The sequence below is a fragment of the Felis catus genome, chromosome F2, assembly GCF_018350175.1.
Source record: "Felis catus isolate Fca126 chromosome F2, F.catus_Fca126_mat1.0, whole genome shotgun sequence".
In the NCBI taxonomy this organism is placed as follows: Eukaryota; Metazoa; Chordata; class Mammalia; order Carnivora; family Felidae; genus Felis; species Felis catus.
The window spans coordinates 71,718,890-71,737,060 of record NC_058385.1 but is presented as its reverse complement, the minus strand read 5'-3'; the positions used below and the strand labels follow the sequence as shown (position 1 = coordinate 71,737,060).

The 18,171-nt window shown below is 46.1% G+C and overlaps 1 long non-coding RNA gene across 17 annotated transcripts in view; it reads left to right on the top strand.

Annotated features, from left to right (window-relative positions):
• The window catches only part of LOC111558539, a 160,773-nt gene that overhangs the window by 90,059 nt on the left and 52,543 nt on the right, over positions 1-18,171 (top strand). For 10 of the 17 annotated variants that reach the window (XR_006592224.1, XR_006592223.1, XR_006592232.1 and 7 more), the window contains one exon: positions 910-16,681. This is a non-coding gene — a long non-coding RNA (uncharacterized LOC111558539). Of the gene's footprint in view, positions 1-909; positions 16,682-18,171 lie in introns of those variants that run through there. The other 7 variants (XR_006592234.1, XR_006592226.1, XR_006592227.1 and 4 more) reach the window with 7 other exon arrangements.

Below are 18,171 nucleotides of genomic sequence, written 5' to 3'. Positions count from 1 at the left end.
GGATACAGGTGTGCTGTTTCAAAGGGGCACGTGCACCCCAATGTTTATAGCAGCACTGTTGACAATAGCCAAATTATGGAAAGAGCCCAAATGTCCTTCTATGGATAAATGGATAAAGAAGATGTGGTATGTATATGTATATGTATATGTATATGTATATGTATATGTATATGTATATGTATATGTATATAGGTGGATATATATATATGTATATGTATATAGGTGGGTATATATATACATATATATATATATATATATATGGTGACACTAGGTACACCATCCTATAGTATATAGGTATATATACCCACCTATGTACATATACATATACATATACATATACACACACAATGAAATATTACTCGGCAATCAAAAAGAATGAAATCTTGCCATTTGCAACTATGTGGATGGAACTGGAAGGTATTATGCTAAGCGAAATTAGAGAAAGACAAATATCATATGACTTCATTCATATGAGGAATTAAGATACAAAGCAGATGAACATAAGGGAAGGAAAGCAAAAATAACATAAAAACGGGAACAAAATAGACTCATAAATACAGAGAACAAACAGGGTTGCTGGAAGGGTTGTGGGTGGGGGGATGGGCTAAATGGGGGAAGGGGCACTTGTTGGGATGAGCACTGGGTGTCATACAGAGGGGATGAATCACTGGAATCTACTCCTGAAATCATTATTGCACTGTATGCTGACTAGCTTGGATGTAAATTAAAAAGTAAATAAATAAATAAAAAAGGGAAAAAAAAGATGTGGAGGATTCCAAGGGTCAGGGAGGCTGCTGCTTCTTTCCTGCCTGGACTTTGTTCTTGAGGAGATATTATTCTCTGCTCTCACTTTGTTCGTATAAAGACAGTTATTTCATTGTAATTTTATTTTATTTTTTCTGCTGAAAGGTCACGTGCACCTACCGTTCAAGGCAATGCCCATCCCGAATCCAGCCTTTTCAGCTTGTCTACAGCAAATACACCACCAGTGTAATGTGGTGATTAAGAACATGGACTTTCAATCCAGAACGTGTTCAAATCCTACCTCTGCCTCTTACCGGCTGTGTGGTCTTGGGCAAGTTACTTTACTTCTCTGTGCCTCTGTATTCTTAGCCATACATTGGGAATGATTATATTCCATACCTCACAGGGTTATTGTGAAGGTTAAAGGAAATGATACATGTAAAGTTCTTAGAATCTCACCTAGTGTAGCGAGTACTCAATTGATACTACCCATTCCAGGAATCTCCATCCCAGCTGAATTTCTCTGTTAATGGCTTTGAGTGTGCTTGTGACTTTCCTGCCTTTGATTTCAGATGCTCTTTTCACCTGCCTGGAATGATGTCTCCTCCGTTTTGCTTGTATCCAGATTCTCCTTGCCGTCTCTAGCTGAGCACGCTCAGGAAATGGCCAGGCCCAGGCCTCACACCCACCCACGACTCAGCTACTGTGCGGGGCCGCCTGGCCTCTCTGGCTTCCAGCTTTCCCTCTTGAAGTGGAAATGTTTATGCAGACCTTGTGGAGCTGTCAAAGGTGAAATCCTCAAACTCTGGCAGGTAGTAGGTACTTAAGAAATGAGAGATGTTATCAAGACAGATCTTACTAATCCTGCCTGCCTGGGTGTCCTCTCTGAACTCTTCTGGTAACTATAAATTCCACCATTTATCTGGTCACTCATTGACCGTGTGGTGCTTTGTAACACCTTTTAAATGTTTTTCTTCTTCTGCTTGGAACTATTATCGGAATCTTTGGAATCTTACTGATGCTCAGGTTTCAAATACACACTACACCTAGTACCCTGTTCACTGCACTGGGTGTCCCTTGAGGGAAGACGCTGTGCAAACACTTCTTGTCTCCCTTTTTTTTTTTTTTTTTTTGAGAGAGAGAGAATGTGTGAGCAGGGGAGAGAGGCAGAGGGAGACAGAGAGAGGAGAGAGAATCTTAAGCTGAGTGTGGAGCCCGATGTGGGGCTTGATCCCATGAGTTTTGGTTCATGACCTGAGCCGAAATCAAGAGTCGGATGCTCAACCAGTGGAGCCACCCAGGCGCCCCTGCACGAATGTTTCTAATTTGACTGCAGTTCGTTGAGACATCTTTCTGTGATGGCAGCCTTACGCTGGGCTTACATTTTCCAGTGCTTCCTTGTCTTTTCGCTTTGGTACAGCAGCTGGTTGTGGCCCAGGGCTTTGGGGCCACGGCTCTCTTGTTAATGTTTATTTTTTTGCATTTACTTTTGTGTGGTAGGCTCTTTGTCCCTGGCTTGGACTTTTCCTGGCGGTCCCATTGGCCGGCCGGCCCCTGGGTCCAGACAGATAAGGGCTCATTTTCAAAACCGGCTCGGTAATTGTTGGGTGCCTTTTCCCCTTCGCTTTCTAACCCATGAAAACACCAGCCTTGTGATTGTGTTTCAAGAAACATGTCGATGGGCCTGTGCTCTGGACGTTTCCTCACCTGAGATAAGGTCTGGGTGTCAGCTCTAAGGAAGAAGGTACACTGGAGAGGAAGATTTCCTAGGCAGTGACACCACCTCGGGCAGCAGTAGCCTGAGACTGGACTGCCCAGGTGCAGGTGGAGACCAAGCCCACCCCCAGAGGAGGGGCAGCCGGGACCACCTGGGCGTCCCCTCCCACCCCAGGCATGGACTTGAGAGGCGCAGGGGCTGTCCTTCCTGGGGAGGAGCCCCGGGGCCAGCAATGGCAGCACTCCAAGGCCTCACAGTGGGGTTGGGTGGTTGTGGCCGTGGCCGCTGGAGCAGACAGTCCCTGGATAAAGTCCAGAGTCTGAACATTCTGGTCCTGGCTCTCAGTCCCTCACTGAGGGATCCTGCACATTGGAGCTCAGTTTTCTGCCTGCAAAGGAAGTGTGCCATATCAGTAGTTCAAACACTTGTTTTTTAAAAACACATCAGAGTGCTTTAAATTTTTTTCTAAAGCAGAATCATATGCATATTCCAGGTTTACAGAGCAGATAAAAAGAGCAGGTCCGTGTGAAGGAGGTAGGACTCCCAGGATCCTGCCATTCCCCGCGCCCACATGCATCCTGCAAGGCTCATTCATGCAAACTTGGCTTCCCCAAGCACAGTTTGAACCTGCTGGACTAGTTAGTCTCAGTTGTCTGTGTGAGGTCTTCCAGGCCACTTCTGGGGACTCTCCCCTTCCCTTGGAGATGAAGAAGCAGGGTCTGTGGACAGGGTGACGGCAGAATAGTCCCCGTTATGACCTAATCACAAACCGATCAGAAAGGATGCTGGTCAGAGTACTGGTTGGATATAGTGACTTTGTGTGTTCGAAATACATAAGCTATTATATGAATTTTATTGTATTATATTAGTAGTAGTATATTATGTAATGTATTTCAAAATACATTGTTTCTGTCCCTTTCAGATTCATCTGAATAAAAACTGGGTGCTATTATTTTGAACAGTGTCCACAGGAAATAGTAATTAACAAATAAACATCCCTAAATCAAAACACGGAAACCTTTATTCTGGATCTTTGGTAGGGTGACAGTGTCCAGGTGGGAGGGACAGAATGGGCAGGGACTTGAGTTGACTCTGGGCATGGTCAGGGCAAGAATAACACCAATCACACAATGAAGGGCTTGCTCCAAGATAGGATGGTTTCCATGCCCAGCAGCCCACGAAATAGGTATGTTTCCTAGGGCTACCTTCACAAGTTATCACAAATTTAGTGGCTTCAAGAAAACTCCAGAAATTTATTTTGTCACCATTCTTGAGGGCAGAATCTGAAAAATAAGGTGCCAGCAGGACCATACTCTCGCCGAAGGCTCTGGAGGGAGAATCATTGTTTCTTATAGATTCTGGTGGCTCTGGATATTTCTTGGCCTGTGACTATATAATCCCATCTTGGTCTTTGTCCTCATACAGACTTCTTCTCTTTTCCCTGTGTCTTCCTTCCTGGTATCTCTCATAAGATACTTGTTACTGGATTTAAGGTCCACCTGCGTAATCTAGGGTGATCTCAAGATCCTTAACTTTGTAACATCTGCAAAAACTCTTTTTCAATTAAAGTCACATCGATAGGTTCTGGGGGTTATAATGTGGACATATTTTGGGGGGGCATTATTAACCTTGCTGTTAGATATGAGGAAACTGGGGTTCAATCCAGGGAGGTAATTTGCCCATAGCCACTCAACTGGTGGGTGGCAGGCCCAGGCTAGGACTCACCCTGAGGGCTGCATTGTGTTCTATGTGCTACAGAACATTGTGGGATGTCAGGGAAGGGACCAGGCAGATGTAGGACCGTCCCTAACAATCCAGCTTGGAAGGCCTTGCTTCAGGTACAGAGGGTGTTCAATGTCAGTCTGTTATTGAGATGGTTATTGATTTTGAGGCTTTGACCTGAGCTTCTCCGGGGTGGCAAACTGATGTGTCTGCCTCTGTATCCCTAGCACAGTGCCGAAAATGTTGGATACATGAAATTGAATGCCTGTGATGAGAGACTGTGCTCATATGTCTGTGTGCCTTTATAGTGTCTACCACGTGTGGTTAGTGGTGGTGCTTAGACACTATGGAAAAGGCTGTGTGGGACCAGAGCTCGCTCCAACAGGCCCAATTCTTGCCTTACCCACAATCTGCTCAAGGGACTTCAGATCGGTCACTCTGCCTTGCTTTCCAAATATGTCAGGTGAGGTTAGTAATACTCTTCCTACAGATCTCACTGGATGTTTCTGTGTTTTTGTTGACTGGGGAGTCAGTGCGGGGGGCTTCTGTCTGAAGGCAGGAGGAAGTAAAAGATAAAATTTCCAAGCCCCTTCCAGCCCTAGGGTTTTAGGAAAAAATTTAATCATGTTTTACACCACCAGATGTAAGCACATATTGTAACTGCGGGGGCAACATGAAATTGAGGACAATCATGCTCTTTCACTTAGATGAGAGCAAGACGCACTCTGCTTAAACTGTGATTAGAAGGATGGAGGTCAGACAGAAATCCCTTTGTGATGTCAGGGGATCTGTTTCATGGGAACGGGGCCTGAGGCCGACTTCTCAGGGGGGCCATTTGGGAGCTGGGAGGACTGTGGTGTGCAGAGGCAGGAGTTAAGGGTGACGAAACATTTTGACATAAGGAGAACTTTCCAGAAGTTAAGGCTGAGAAACCTTGCGTTGGGTGGTTGGGAATTGAGACGGTCCCAGAATCAGCAAAACTAAGGCCAGATCCTTAATGCTCTTCCATTGATTTGGAGGTCTTTCTGGTAGGGGGATGGGAGGCCTCCTAGAGATCCAGCTTGTTTAGAGCTTGGACTTTGGAGTCAGACAGACTGGGTTAATTGCCTCCATTGTCATGTACCAGTTGTTGATCTTGTATGAGTTCCTTAACCTTCCCAGATTCCTTGTGGTATGGGTACGCCCCCCTCCAGAGCTTAAGTGTGAGCATTAGATGAGTCAGGGCAGGCGACACACCTAGCACTGTGCTTGGCACACAATAAGTGTCAAGAGGCTCTGACATAGACATGTGAAACCCTGTCCTCCTTGGACAAGCTCCAGGTTGGGGCAGGAGAGCCCCTGTGCTGTTGGATAACAAATGCTTTCTGTGTTTCAAAATGAAGACAGATTGAAACTTGATATTTTTTTGATCAAAAACCTTAAGTCAAGGCAAAGCTTGGTGGAGCACCGAAAGTCCTGTTTTCTGTGACTGGGGGTCTCCGGCAGGATGTTGGAATGTCTCTGCTCCCCCTGACGTCCTTCTGCTGCTTTGGTGACTGCCCACAGACAGACCAGCTCCCAGTCATCTGAAACACCACTCAGAAGGCAGGAATTTGCAATCCGTTCCAAGCTGGAAGTGACTTTCATGTGATGGGGCCGCACTGCTCTGTGACTCTGTAACCAATTCTCCCCACGCTGGCCGCTCTCCAGATGCCTGGGATGTGATCAGTTGACCAAACAAAACGGCAGGTCCGTCCAGGAGAACGCTGTGTCTGGCTTCGGGAGCAAAAGCTCCCAGCACGTGCAAAACTCAGGCCCCAAGTTTCTTCATGTTTTTCCCTGTTCTTTTCAGGCAGCTCTTTTTAGGTAAGAAATCTACAACCTTCAACTTTGAAAGTCAAGTTAAGTTTAGGTAAAACAAATCAGTGCTGGAAGTCAGTGATTGAAGAGATCACCGTAAGTGGCAAACGTCCATTTTTGTTCAACCGAAGTAAACAGAAATGAACGGAATTGGCCTTCCACACATTTTTGTGAGTATGCTGGGGACGTTCATCACCCCCAAGGTGGCCTTATAGAAGGAAGATTGGCCTGGGGATCCTAACGCTGGCTTCTGGCACCAGCTGGGCTCCTAACTCCCTGTGAAACTCAGAGCCGACCTCCTAACTTCTCAGGAAGTCAGTTTCCCTATTTCTAAAATTAGTTGGCTTCCAGCTTTCCTTCCCTGTTTAAAATTCTTTGATGTGTTTTCGAACGCTAGATAAATTCTCTGTTGATAGATCCGTAGAAGAATTTGTAAGGATCTCTTATGTTTGTATAGCGCTTTATTGTTTTATTTGTTGTCCGGAAGCTTCTGAGCTTGGCAGGGCGGATTGGGTTACCCTAGCACATGGATGAGGAAACTGAGGTCCAGATAAATTGAGTTCCTGGCTTGGCCATGGCTTTTTGGTGGGTGAATGGAGGTGGTGAGGACAAAGCCCAGATCTCCTGGTATCTAGTCCAGAGTTCGTCTCCAATCTTGACACGTGCAATTGTTGATGGAGCAAGAAACCATATCCAACCCCAGCTCTCTCCATCAGAGGCAAAATCCCACCCAACGTGTCCTTCTGCGTGATGGCCATCGGCCACTTCAGGTGGCTCTTCTTGGGTACTCATTTGGAGTTCAGTTTATGATAAAATGCGCTACATGTTACAGATGCAGATTTCAAGGTGAATCTTACAGTCAGGCATGCAAAGTCAGCACAGGTTACGTAGCAGTTTAGGTTGGAAACAAGCTTGCCGGATTAACTGGCTGCTCATTTACCTTCGCTTCTGCATCTTTAAAACAGCTGGCGCAATATCTAATATTTACGATACTCGGTACATTAATTCTCGTGCTCTCTCCATGTTATCTTGATCATTTGTAATGGAATTTGGGCGTTCGTTACAATTATGTAGGGACACTGAGTGATAGAATGGTTGTAATGTATTGCTATGGGAAACAAATGAAACAAAGTGGTGTGTTTTGTCTGTACTCATTTTTGTATAGAAATATGAAATCAGGTATGTAACGAAGAGAGGATTCTCATGTGGGTTAATAGTGGTTTTCGTATAGGTGGTGGGACCACCGGTGTGTTTTACTTTTTTTTTTTGGCTTTTCTGCTTTTCCATAGGTGTGTAAATTGACCATATCTTAATGTGGTAATCAGTTTAAAAGTTTCTTCCTTTGAAGGTGTACGGGTGATGATTTTATCTGATTGGGAGAAAAAATTGGACAACCAGTTTACTTCCAGGTGGTTGTTGAAGAAGACTGATTCCCAAATATTTTCAACACAGACACAAATTGTGCCATCGGCAGTAATTGCTAATTGACCCTCTTTCTGTTCAATTAAGACAGCCACTCTCAGCTGCTGTGGGTCCGCGGGATTGAGGATGCGGCAGCCAAGTGCAGTTGGGGCCCGGGCTTCACATCTGCTGCCTGCCTTTGCCAAACAGCTGTGTTCTGAGCCAGCAGCGTGATGATGCTCACCTGCGGGAAATGTGGGCCGTGGAGTTGGTCTGCAGGCCGTGGGGGATCAAGAGCGGACGGTTCCACTCCGACAGGTGGGCCAGCCGATCGGGAAGGGGCTTGCGCTGTGCAAAAAGAATGTCTTGCTCTTAGTAATGCTTGAGGGTGACCTGGCTGTTGGAGAAGACCCTGGGCAGGACACCAGTGCAGCTTGGCTGAGAGCCCGCAGTCCCTGGGCCCGGCGCTTACGACAGTGAGGATCCTGACGGGAGTCTCCCCGCAAGCTCCCGAGTGGGGCCGGGGAGAGACGGAATGACAGAGGGGAAAAACGGCGGACACATAGAGGCGTCAGCCGAACACACAAGTCTCTGCTCGAAGGTGGATTTTTGGCACATTTCTCTCAGTCTCATCAGGAGCAGAGAGGAGGACTTTCTTTGCTCTCAGTAAGCAATAGCTCCCAAACTGAAAAAATGAAGTAACTTTATTTCATACACGATTGTACATTTTTATTTTGGTTTTTGTGTTTAAGCGTGTTTAATTTTACGGTTGAGTTTTGTGGCAAGTGATACTGCTTTTCCATTTTGGAAAGTAACGGTGTTCCCTTAAAAGCATCTTGATTTAAGTAAGAAAGGGGTCACTTATAATGTTATTAATGATACAGTTAGAGTGTGGAATTGGCAAAAGTATTGGAAGTGTGATGCAAACAGTTGAAATGTGGGCAGTACCGTTATTCACCAGCCTGGGGTTGGAAGGCCTGGGGTTCTGCTGTCTCACCTACTGAGTGATTGTAAGTCAGCGGCTTCCAAACCTGTGTACTGGAATCACCTGGCAAGGGGGCGGGGCTTCCAAACTGCTGCTGCCCATCTCCCACCCCCAGAGATTCCAGTTTAATAGGTCTGGGGTCTGTCCTGGGCTTTGGATGTTGTCAGTGATCCCCAGTGGTCCTAACGTCAGGCTCCTTAGGAGCTACTGCCACAGAACGTTCTTTGATGTCACAGAGACTGAGTCTCCTTGTCTACAGTATGGGTGAGTTTAGCCCCTATGATACAGGATCTGCCCTGGCCTCTGTGTTCTTAAAAATATAAGCGAATGCCTTCAAGTGAGTGGCTCACCATTTTATCCCTAAAAGGGATTGCTGAATGGGATGAGTCATCTGGGTTCTAGATGGAGAAGAAAATGCCAATGCAGATCGAGTCTGGGGCTGTTGGTGCGAAGGGAAGAAGGTGGAACAGAAGATGGAGAGGAAGGGGGTGCCTTGCAGAAACTCTTCCTCTCAGCCAGCCTCGCTGATCGTTCATATTTTCAGATAGAAATGGGGTGGCATCAGGCAGAGCTCAGATCTGGACCTAGGAGACATGGGCTGCTATGGGCTAGAGACATGGTCTCAGACAAGCCCTTTTACCTCTTTGTGCCAGTTTCTCCATTTGGATAATAAGGGGGTGGGCTAATTGGTTTATAAGGTTCCTTCCATTGTGTGTGGTAAGATCACCCAAGACTTCCTCCCTTTCACCGTCTTCCCCCACCAAGTCGTTTCTTGGCTTTTTGCCAACGGAATCCCCAACTCCAAGGGCCAGTAGATGGCGGTAGAGTCTTTTGAATTGGGATTTTAGAGCTGGCTCACCAGATTTCAGCCTCCTCCCCTGGCAATGCTGGGAGTGGGGCCCTGGCTGAGCTCAACAGCTGCTGTCTGGATGTATTCATTTGTGAGCCATAAAGGGGCAAAATTTAAAGGAATAGTATTTCTTTGGAGGTCCCGACCAACCAGAGCACGGCACAGTAGGACCTAGCTGGTCCTCAGAGCCCAGTTGCATTTTTGCTCTCTCACAGGTCAAGCCCCACTCCCGCCGTTGGGCCTGATTTTTGGTTCACGTTCCTACAGTGATGCACGAATACAGGAGTGTGGGAGAGCATAATAGGACTTTTGTAGTAAGAGAGAAACCTGGGCCATTTTTAAGGCAAAACCAATTTCTGGCAGGGACTTAAATGTGCACATTACTTGATAGTTTTAAAGGGCATTCATATATGTGAACTCACTTCATCTTCGAAGCAAGCCTTTGAAGTTGGTGGGACCAATTAATTTTCAGCTTCGTTTGTCAGGTGAGGGAGCTGAGTCTCAGGGTAACCAGGAAAGGGATTTGTTCAAAGACCTCCTGCTCTAAGGATGTGATCAGAAGTTGAATGCGAGTCATTTGATCCCTTAGTCCAGTTCTCTTTCTGCTGATGGAGGCACATGGGCTAACGTGTCTCACACTGGGATTCCTGTAGGAACTTGCGGGGATATACATTTGAGAAGTCTTTATCATTCACTTGCTCTGTGTCAGGTACCGAGCAATACATACAAAAAAAAAAAAAAAAATTGCCAGTTTCATTCCTCATAACAACCCTGCGAAGTAGGGATTGCTTGAACCCAATTTAGAGGTGAAAAAACTGAAACCCAGAAGCCATGACTCCAAATCACAGGGTAAGTCATGAGGCTGGGATGCAAAGGCAGGCAGTGGTGTTCTTGCTGTCGAGAGGGAGGGAGCGAAACCATAAGAGACTCTTAAAAACTGAGAACAAACTGAGGGTTGATGGGGGGGGTGGGTGATGGGTATTGAGGAGGGCACCTGTTGGGATGAGCACTGGACATTGTATGAAAAACAATTTGACAATACATTTCATATTTTAAAAAAATAATAAAAAATAAAAACACCTTCGTTGAGATGTAATTCACATACTCTGCAATTTGCCTACTGAAGGTATATAAGTTTAGTAGTTTTTAGTATATTTAGCAGAGATGAGAAAACATCACCACAGTCCATTTTAGAACATTTTTTTTGTCACCCTAACAGGAAACAGTGTTTCCGTCACTAGCTGGGCCATGCCGTTCTTAACTGCTATGCTGTATTCCATGTCCATGGATAGGCATGCGTCAGTATGTCCTGTCTTCCAAGAGTTGTGCTGGCACATAGGTCGATTATTCCATTACAATGCAGTAGACACGACAGAGGTTGAGGCCCAAAGCGCGAAAGGCCTATAGTGTGATGCAGATCCTCAAAGCAAGGACTTTCACCTAGAGAGAGAGAAAACGGTTTTCTCTACAGGGCCTGAGTTTTCTGTTTGTAACAGAGCTGTGGGTTAATGCATCAAATACACCTGGAAATTAAGATGATCTTCCGTAGAGGAGATACTTAGACCTAGTAGGCCAGGGGTCAGTTACTGGGGTGTTATCAGGTTGGCCCAAGACCCTTTTCAGTCCTCATGGGAATGTGCTGGGCGGGCAAGAGGGTGGGGCAGAGTCTGAGGTACTCTGAGGTGGGTTAGGAGCCCTGAGGCCTGGATATTTGGGCTGTCACCAGGAAACTCCGTTGGCTTCCGTGTTACTCCCCGGGTCAACTTGGTGGGATAAACTTTTCCTAGAGGGAAGTTCCTCTAAGATATGCTTTACCTTGGGAGTTACAGAAACTTCCAAGGAGCAGCCAGAGGAGCAAGGGGCCCATAGCTGGGTTTCGCTTTGTGTAACGCTGCCTCAGCTTTTTGAGGTTTACGGTGTTTATGAAGATCCGTAACAGCCGGCTCCAAGCCCGGCTCCAAGGAGAGCTGTTTCTGGGAGGCCCCCCCGAAGTTTGCATTTCAGCTTCAAGAATGGCGAGAACAGTACAGTTGAAGGTCTCATTTTCATAACCTCACAGTAATAATGACAGCTGCCATTAATGGAACGCCTTCCAAGTGCCAGATGGTATGTTAGGGATTTTTTGCTTGTTTCACTAAAATCTGATAAACCTGCCAGGGCCCTGTTCGTACACATGCACTGTAGTGGAAGATCAGAAGAGGGGAAGTAATTTGCCCAAGACACATCTAGCTAGAGGGCAGCAGGGCTGGAATTCTAACCCTGAGTGTCCAGCTCGTCCCGGGTTGCCTGGGACCTTCCTGCTTTTGAGACCAGAAGTCCCATGTCCCAGCAAGTGGCCTCAGTCCTGGGCAGGCTGGGACAGCTGGCGCGCCTAATATCCAGGACTGTTGGTTTCCCTCTGCTGGGCCTGCCACATAGCGCTGAGGTTTTGTTGGCTCCTTTCTTGACAGCAGTACGTGGTTTGGGCTCCCCCTCGAAACCCACTTAGGGACGGGCCATGCTCCTCCCTGTCTGTCCCCGAGTGCCTGCTCCCTTGCACTACTCGGAGCCTTGTCTCCTTCCAGCTGTTTCCTGGCTCCCTCACTCGCCTACTTGCTCTTGTTTTGAGGCAGGTCCTTTACCGTTTATCTGTTTGTAGCTTCCCCCCAGCACCCAACCCACTGCTGGCTACACACCATCTGAAGACTGGGGCTTGGGTTCCTGCTGAGCACCCCACACCCCCAGCTGTGCCCCCTGGAGAAACCACTTCACCTCCCTGGAGCCTTTGCTTCCTCATCCAAGGCAGGATGCCAACTGTATTCCCCTCCCAACACTGCCCCGGGGCTTAACTTAAATGCAAGATAGGACCATTGATTTTCAACATGAGAGGCATGGCACATGTTGGCTGTCATTACCGTTGGTGACTTCCTGCTTTCCCTGCCTACCTCGGGAGGGATAAATGAGTCCCGGGTCAGTGTGGACCTGACTTAGCACGGGAACTTTTGGTGCTTGCTGGCCGGGCTGCTCGTGGCTTCTGCGTCCTGGGTTTCTTCTCTGCATTTTGTGGATTGCAATGCAGGGTGTTGTCAGTGTCGAAGAAATCAGTTCGTGGAGCGCTTAGTCTTGTGTCTGGACTGGCTTCAATCTGGAAAAGGAGGCTGGAACCAGGTGTCTTCAAGTCAGCCATCAGACCCGGCACTTGGAACACTGGCTCCCAGTGTTGTCAATAAATATTGTGGCCTGAACAAGTGACTGAATGGATGAATGTTTGGGGAACTGCAGTATCTGCTGAGTAAGGGGTAGAGAGAACACAGGACGGGAGGCAAAATTGCTTCATAAGGTTAAAAACACTCAATGCGAACAAAGAGGATTTCTCACAAACTATCCTGAATCTTCCCTAGAGCAAGGCAGCTTCAGAACAAAGGCAGTAAGAGAACAGTGTGATAATCGAGGAGGTCCCCTGTTCTTCTCACCTCTGCTGTGATAGTTCTCCCACGCTACCATCTACTTGCTTTGGCCTTTCCCACCAGGGTCCCCTCCTGACCATGCATTCACCTCTTGTCAACAGAGCACAGAAACGAGCCATTCTTGTTGTGTCTATTTTAGAAGCATTTTTAGAGCTTATTTTTGCCTCATCTCCATGCCAATCCAGAACTTGCGGCCATTTTCAATTATTTCTGTTACTTCATTTTATCTCGCTTGTTAACTTCTTCTTGGTGTCCTTGGCTGGCTTCTTTTCCCCACCCAGACGTCTTACGTTTGTGAGGCCCCAGGCTCCGTATTTGGGACCTCTTTTCCCTATCTACACTCCTTCCTTTGGTGACTTCATTCAGTCTCTTGGCTTCAATTATTATTTATATCCTCTGACTCTCAAATTTCTATCTCTAGTCTAAATCTCTGTTGAACTCCTATAATCAACTGCCTCCCGGATATTCTCACTTGTATTTTTGGTAGAAAATACTGAACTCAGCATGTCCCAAACTGTTCTGATTTGCACCTCAGCCAGCACCCCCAACCTGCCCCTCCTGTGCCCCTTCCTCTTCCAGCTGCAGCCTCTGGATTGTTCAGGCCACAAACCTTGGAGACATCCTTGACTCCACTTACACTCTCATCCCTACTTCAAATCTGCCAGAAAGTTTTCAGTTCAACTTAAAAATACCATATTTCCTGGATACCAAGGTACAGATCATGTCAGCTTTTCGTATCTCCACGTTAGGAATGTGTCCCGCAAACTGGCATCTTAAGCTTAACAAGATGCGGTATATCGAGGATTTGGTCGTTGTTCAGTTCAGCTCTCCACTGTTAACACTCAGGTCAAGGTCGCCATCATGTCTCACCTGGATGACTGTCAAAGCTTCCGGTGTGGTTGGTGTCTCTTCCTCTCCTTTTACGATCCATTGTGTATTCTCAAATAGATAGCCAGGATGACTCATTTCCAGCATAAATTAGATCAAAACCTTCCAGTGACTTCCTGTCTCAGATGAAGAAAAAGCTGGTGGTCCCATAATGTCCTAAAGACCCTATGTGACTTGGGCCCTGTTTCCTTTCTGATCTCATCCCTACTCTCTTTACCCCTCACGCAAGCAGCCATAGCCCCACTAGCCTTCATTGCGGGTCTTCAAGACTTTCAGACATGCTTCCACCTTTGGGTTTTTACAGTGGGTGTTTCTCCTCCTCAGCACACTCCTCCCTCAGGTATCCATTTGGCTAACCCCCTTATTTCCTTCAAGTTTTGTTCAAACATCAGCTTATCGATGAGGTTTCCTCTGACTGCTCTAATGAAAATTGCAACGGACACCTTACCCCAGTACTCGACTCCCATCCTCTGCTCTGTCCTCCTCTCCCCCATAGCACTTAGCACCTCTCGTGTACTTTACAGTTTACTCATAAATACCTGTCTTCAGTTACAGGAATGTAAACTTCACCAGGGCAAGCACTATTTTGTCTGTTTTACATACTGACATACCCTGAGCACCTAGAACAGGTACTCACAAATATTTGTTCAATGAGCGAATAGCTTTCAAATTCAAGAAAAGCAGCCGTGGTCAGAGAATCCAAAGTCGAGCATACAGACTTGTCAGAGACCCTGGTGTGATTTCAGTGACGGCAATGAATGTTTTCCCTCCCTCTCTTTCAAAATAAGACTCCCAAAGCCGAAGCCATTATTGGAAGCAGTGGTGGGGAAAGGGGTGGGGAAGATGGCCCATGAGAAACAGCCAAGTCAGCGACTTTAGTGAAGCTTAGGTAAGTCAGAAGCTGAGCGGCCGTGTGTGACTTTCATTAATCATCCCCTTCACACCACATCAACACAAGTGATGACTTTTGTCTGCACCTCCTGCCTCCAGTGCCATGATATATGGCCTGAGAAGAGTCCTGGGCTCTAATTGTTGAAGACCCCCAAACGATGAATGCTCATAGCCTGGCCTGTGAAGGAAGAGCGAAATCATGATGAAAGGTGGACGCACCATGCAAATTGTGTTGGCTTTGGCCTCCCCAGCCTGGCCTGGCTGTTCTCCCTGTACAGGGGCCTGGCAACTGGATCCGGCAGAAGAAATGGCACTTATGCACAGCTTTGTGCCTCCTTGGCTGCGTGGCTCCCTAAGAAGTCAACGGGAGAGGATGAGGACAAAGTTACAAGATCAGGCAAAACAGATTTGGAACCCCTCCTGGGTGCAGTTCTTTTTGCTCTTTCCCCTCCTTTCCACCCCAACAGAGGGCTCCAGGTGAGAGTGCATTATTGGCCAGAGATGAGGGATCAAGGGTCTCGTTTTGCCATTTCCACACCCTTGGGCAAATTATTGATTCTTCTTAGTTCTCCCATGGGTTTAGAAAGTGATCATCTCTTGTAGCTGTATAGAATTTTAGATGTCACAAATGGCTTTAACACTTAACTAATACAAGCCTCTCAATTCTGTTAGGTCAGGGGAGATACAATTATCTCTGTTCTACACACAAGAAAACCCCCACGATTCAGAGAACTCAAGCCATTTGTCCAAGGTTACAAAGCTAGTAAATGGAGATGAAGTAAAAATTCAGCACTTTGTTTCTTAGCTCTGTAAAATTTCAAGAGTCTCTTAGGCATTCAAATCTAACTCATTGACATTGAAGTTCAATAACAGTGATAACCCTACGAAGGGAAGATTTTCTTAAAAAAGGAAAATGGAAGAAGAGCATAAAGACAATGCTTGACTGAAAGAGCTGAATCCTGAGTTTTATTTCTTCATTCATTTGTTTATTCATTCATTCATTTCCCAGGTGTTTTTGAGCACCTGCTTTGTGCTGTGAGCTCTTCTAGATATTTTAAGTCCCATGGCACCTGAATCTTGGAATATCTTTGTATGGCATGGAACAAGATATTTCAAAAATTTTTTATTGTTTATTTATTTATTTTTGAAAGACAGAGAGATGGAGCGTGAGTGGGGGAGGGGCAGAGAGAGAGGGAGGCACAGAATCCGAAGCAGGCTCCAGGCTCTGAGCTGTCAGCACAGAGCCCAATGCGGGGCTCTAACCCATGGACTGTGAGATCATGACCTGAGCTGGAGTGGGATGCTTAACCGGCTGAGCCACCCAGGCACCCCGGAACAAGATATTTCCAATCCTGCAGAAGTTGCTCACCCGACGTGGGTACTCACTGTGGATAGTGAGCACACTCTGTGGTTCCTATTAAAAGCCATGTCTTTGCTCATGCCCTTTGTGGGCAGTGGCCTTCCCTCAACAGGCCGCCCCTCTACCTCTGCTGCCCTGTGAAGATTCCACTCAAGCGTCACCATGGATGAAAGCTTCCTTTATACCCCAGCACTTCCCACAGAAATGACCCATGTAAACTCTTTGAACTCTGCAGAAACTGTCACGTACTTGCCATCCTTCCTCACGTTGGCTCCTGTGTCTGTCTTCCTCTACCAGGCTCTGAGCATCTTGATGGAAGAGATCATTTCTGTTCAGAAACTAGAAGCGATCCAGAGACAAGCATCATTAACATTTTGAAATTTTTCATTGTATTATTGTCTCACATATACTTCCGTGCATTGTTTTTCTAAATCTGAAATCACGTGGCTTTATTTCCTCTTTTCGAACAAAGGTGGATTTCCCCCCTAATTTTTAATGTTTCTTAAACTGGGACACATTTTACAACCAATGTTACGTTATTATTAATATAGTGTTTATCAACACCCAAATTTGATGTTAATTTGTCTGATGAGTCTTTAAAATTGCTACCATCTAGGATTTAAGGACTACTGTGTGTGTGTGCATGTACTATATTTTCCCAAATATGTATGTGTATGTATTACTTTCTCAAATATACATATATGTATGTATAATTTATATATTCTGTAATGTATAATAGACCACATAATATTATGTCATGAGCATTTTCTCATGACAGTGAATATTCCTTGATAACATAAATTTTAATGGCTGCCTAGATGCCTACTCTACAAATGAACCACATAGTCTTTGATTTTTCTTGGCCTTTGAACTGTTTCCAATTTTTTGCTAAAACGTGTGTACTTCTGTGATGAACGTCCATGCACACACATCTGATTGCATCCTTTGATAAATCCCATTAGTAGCATCACCCACCCAAAGACAAAACCTGTGTAGCCTGCTGGTCCAGGACAGGTTGTCTGAGCTGCCCTTTCCCAGTCCCCGCAGCCTGGGGTCCACCCCAGCGCCACCCTCGAGCACCAAGATAGTTATAGACCCCTGAGTGGCTGCCTGAAGGCACCGAAACCTTCTTTGCAAAAAGCACACCAGCAATTTCAAGAAACACATTCAGTCTTTTATAAAAGGAGAAATGAAAAAGTAAGAGTAAAGCACAACTGTTGCATAGTGTCCCTATCTTTGAACCCAAGTTACTTGAGTCCTGAAAGCCACAGGCTCAGTGTTGTTCCAAACTCTGATGTGAGGCAGGTATGGGAATGAACCCATCCAGACGGACTCGTACCACAGAGAAATAATGAAACAAGGGAGCGGCAGCTTAGGTTTTATGAAAGCATGTTCATCCCAGCTTTGAAACATTAGACACCTTCTGTATGTCAGCAGTGTGCTGGTTTTGGGAAAGGAACGATGAACAAGATCCAACTCTTTCCCGTAGGAGGCTCGGAGACTAGTTGGGGAGTCAGAATGGTAAATGCATACATTTGATAAACCGTCAGAGTTGTTTTGCTGGGTTTACGGACAACGGCAAGGGCAAGTGGGAGGAAAGTTCACTGCAGATGGCAGAAGGGGGGGTTCAGGAAAGGCTGAGTGTAAGGTGGAGCTGAGGCTGGAAAGAGGAGCGGCGAACCCAGAATGCTAAAGAAATTGGGTTTTTCTTGCTTCTTGCTGCGTTACCGAGTACCACCTCCCCTAAGCAGTTTTCCTGAAGGCTCAGTCATGCTGTTTCCAGGGAGGACACTTTTATATTTTTCATCATTTTAACACCCTGGCCTGAGGGGAAATGTAGACCAATGGCTGCCTTTTTTAGGTTGGTCAACGAGCGTGAACCTGTGCAAATCTCAGAGGCCGGGGTGACACTGATTAAGAATGGCTCCTTCTTGCGGGATGACAGGATTGCTCCTTCCCCAACATATTTTCTTGTCCTGTAATAATTCAGTTTTGCTAAGAAGGCAGAAAGGGAGAAAATAACTTTCTGGAAAGCGCCCCTGAGGTGTGGGAGCAGATGTGAACCTTCGTCTGAACAGTTTAATGAGCCAGAGCTAGGGGAGCACACCCAGTAATTTACTAGGACATTGATAAGACCTTCCTCATTCAGAGGTCACTTATCTGGCCACATGGGCGATGTGACAAACACCTGAGGACCAGGATGGGCACAAAAAGACTCAGAGATGTCAAAGCTAATGTCAAAAAGCCCAGAGAATAAAGCAAAAATGCTTTCTGGCTTTGGTGCAGAACTTATTTTTTTCTTACTTAAGAAACAGTTCTATCTTGGCA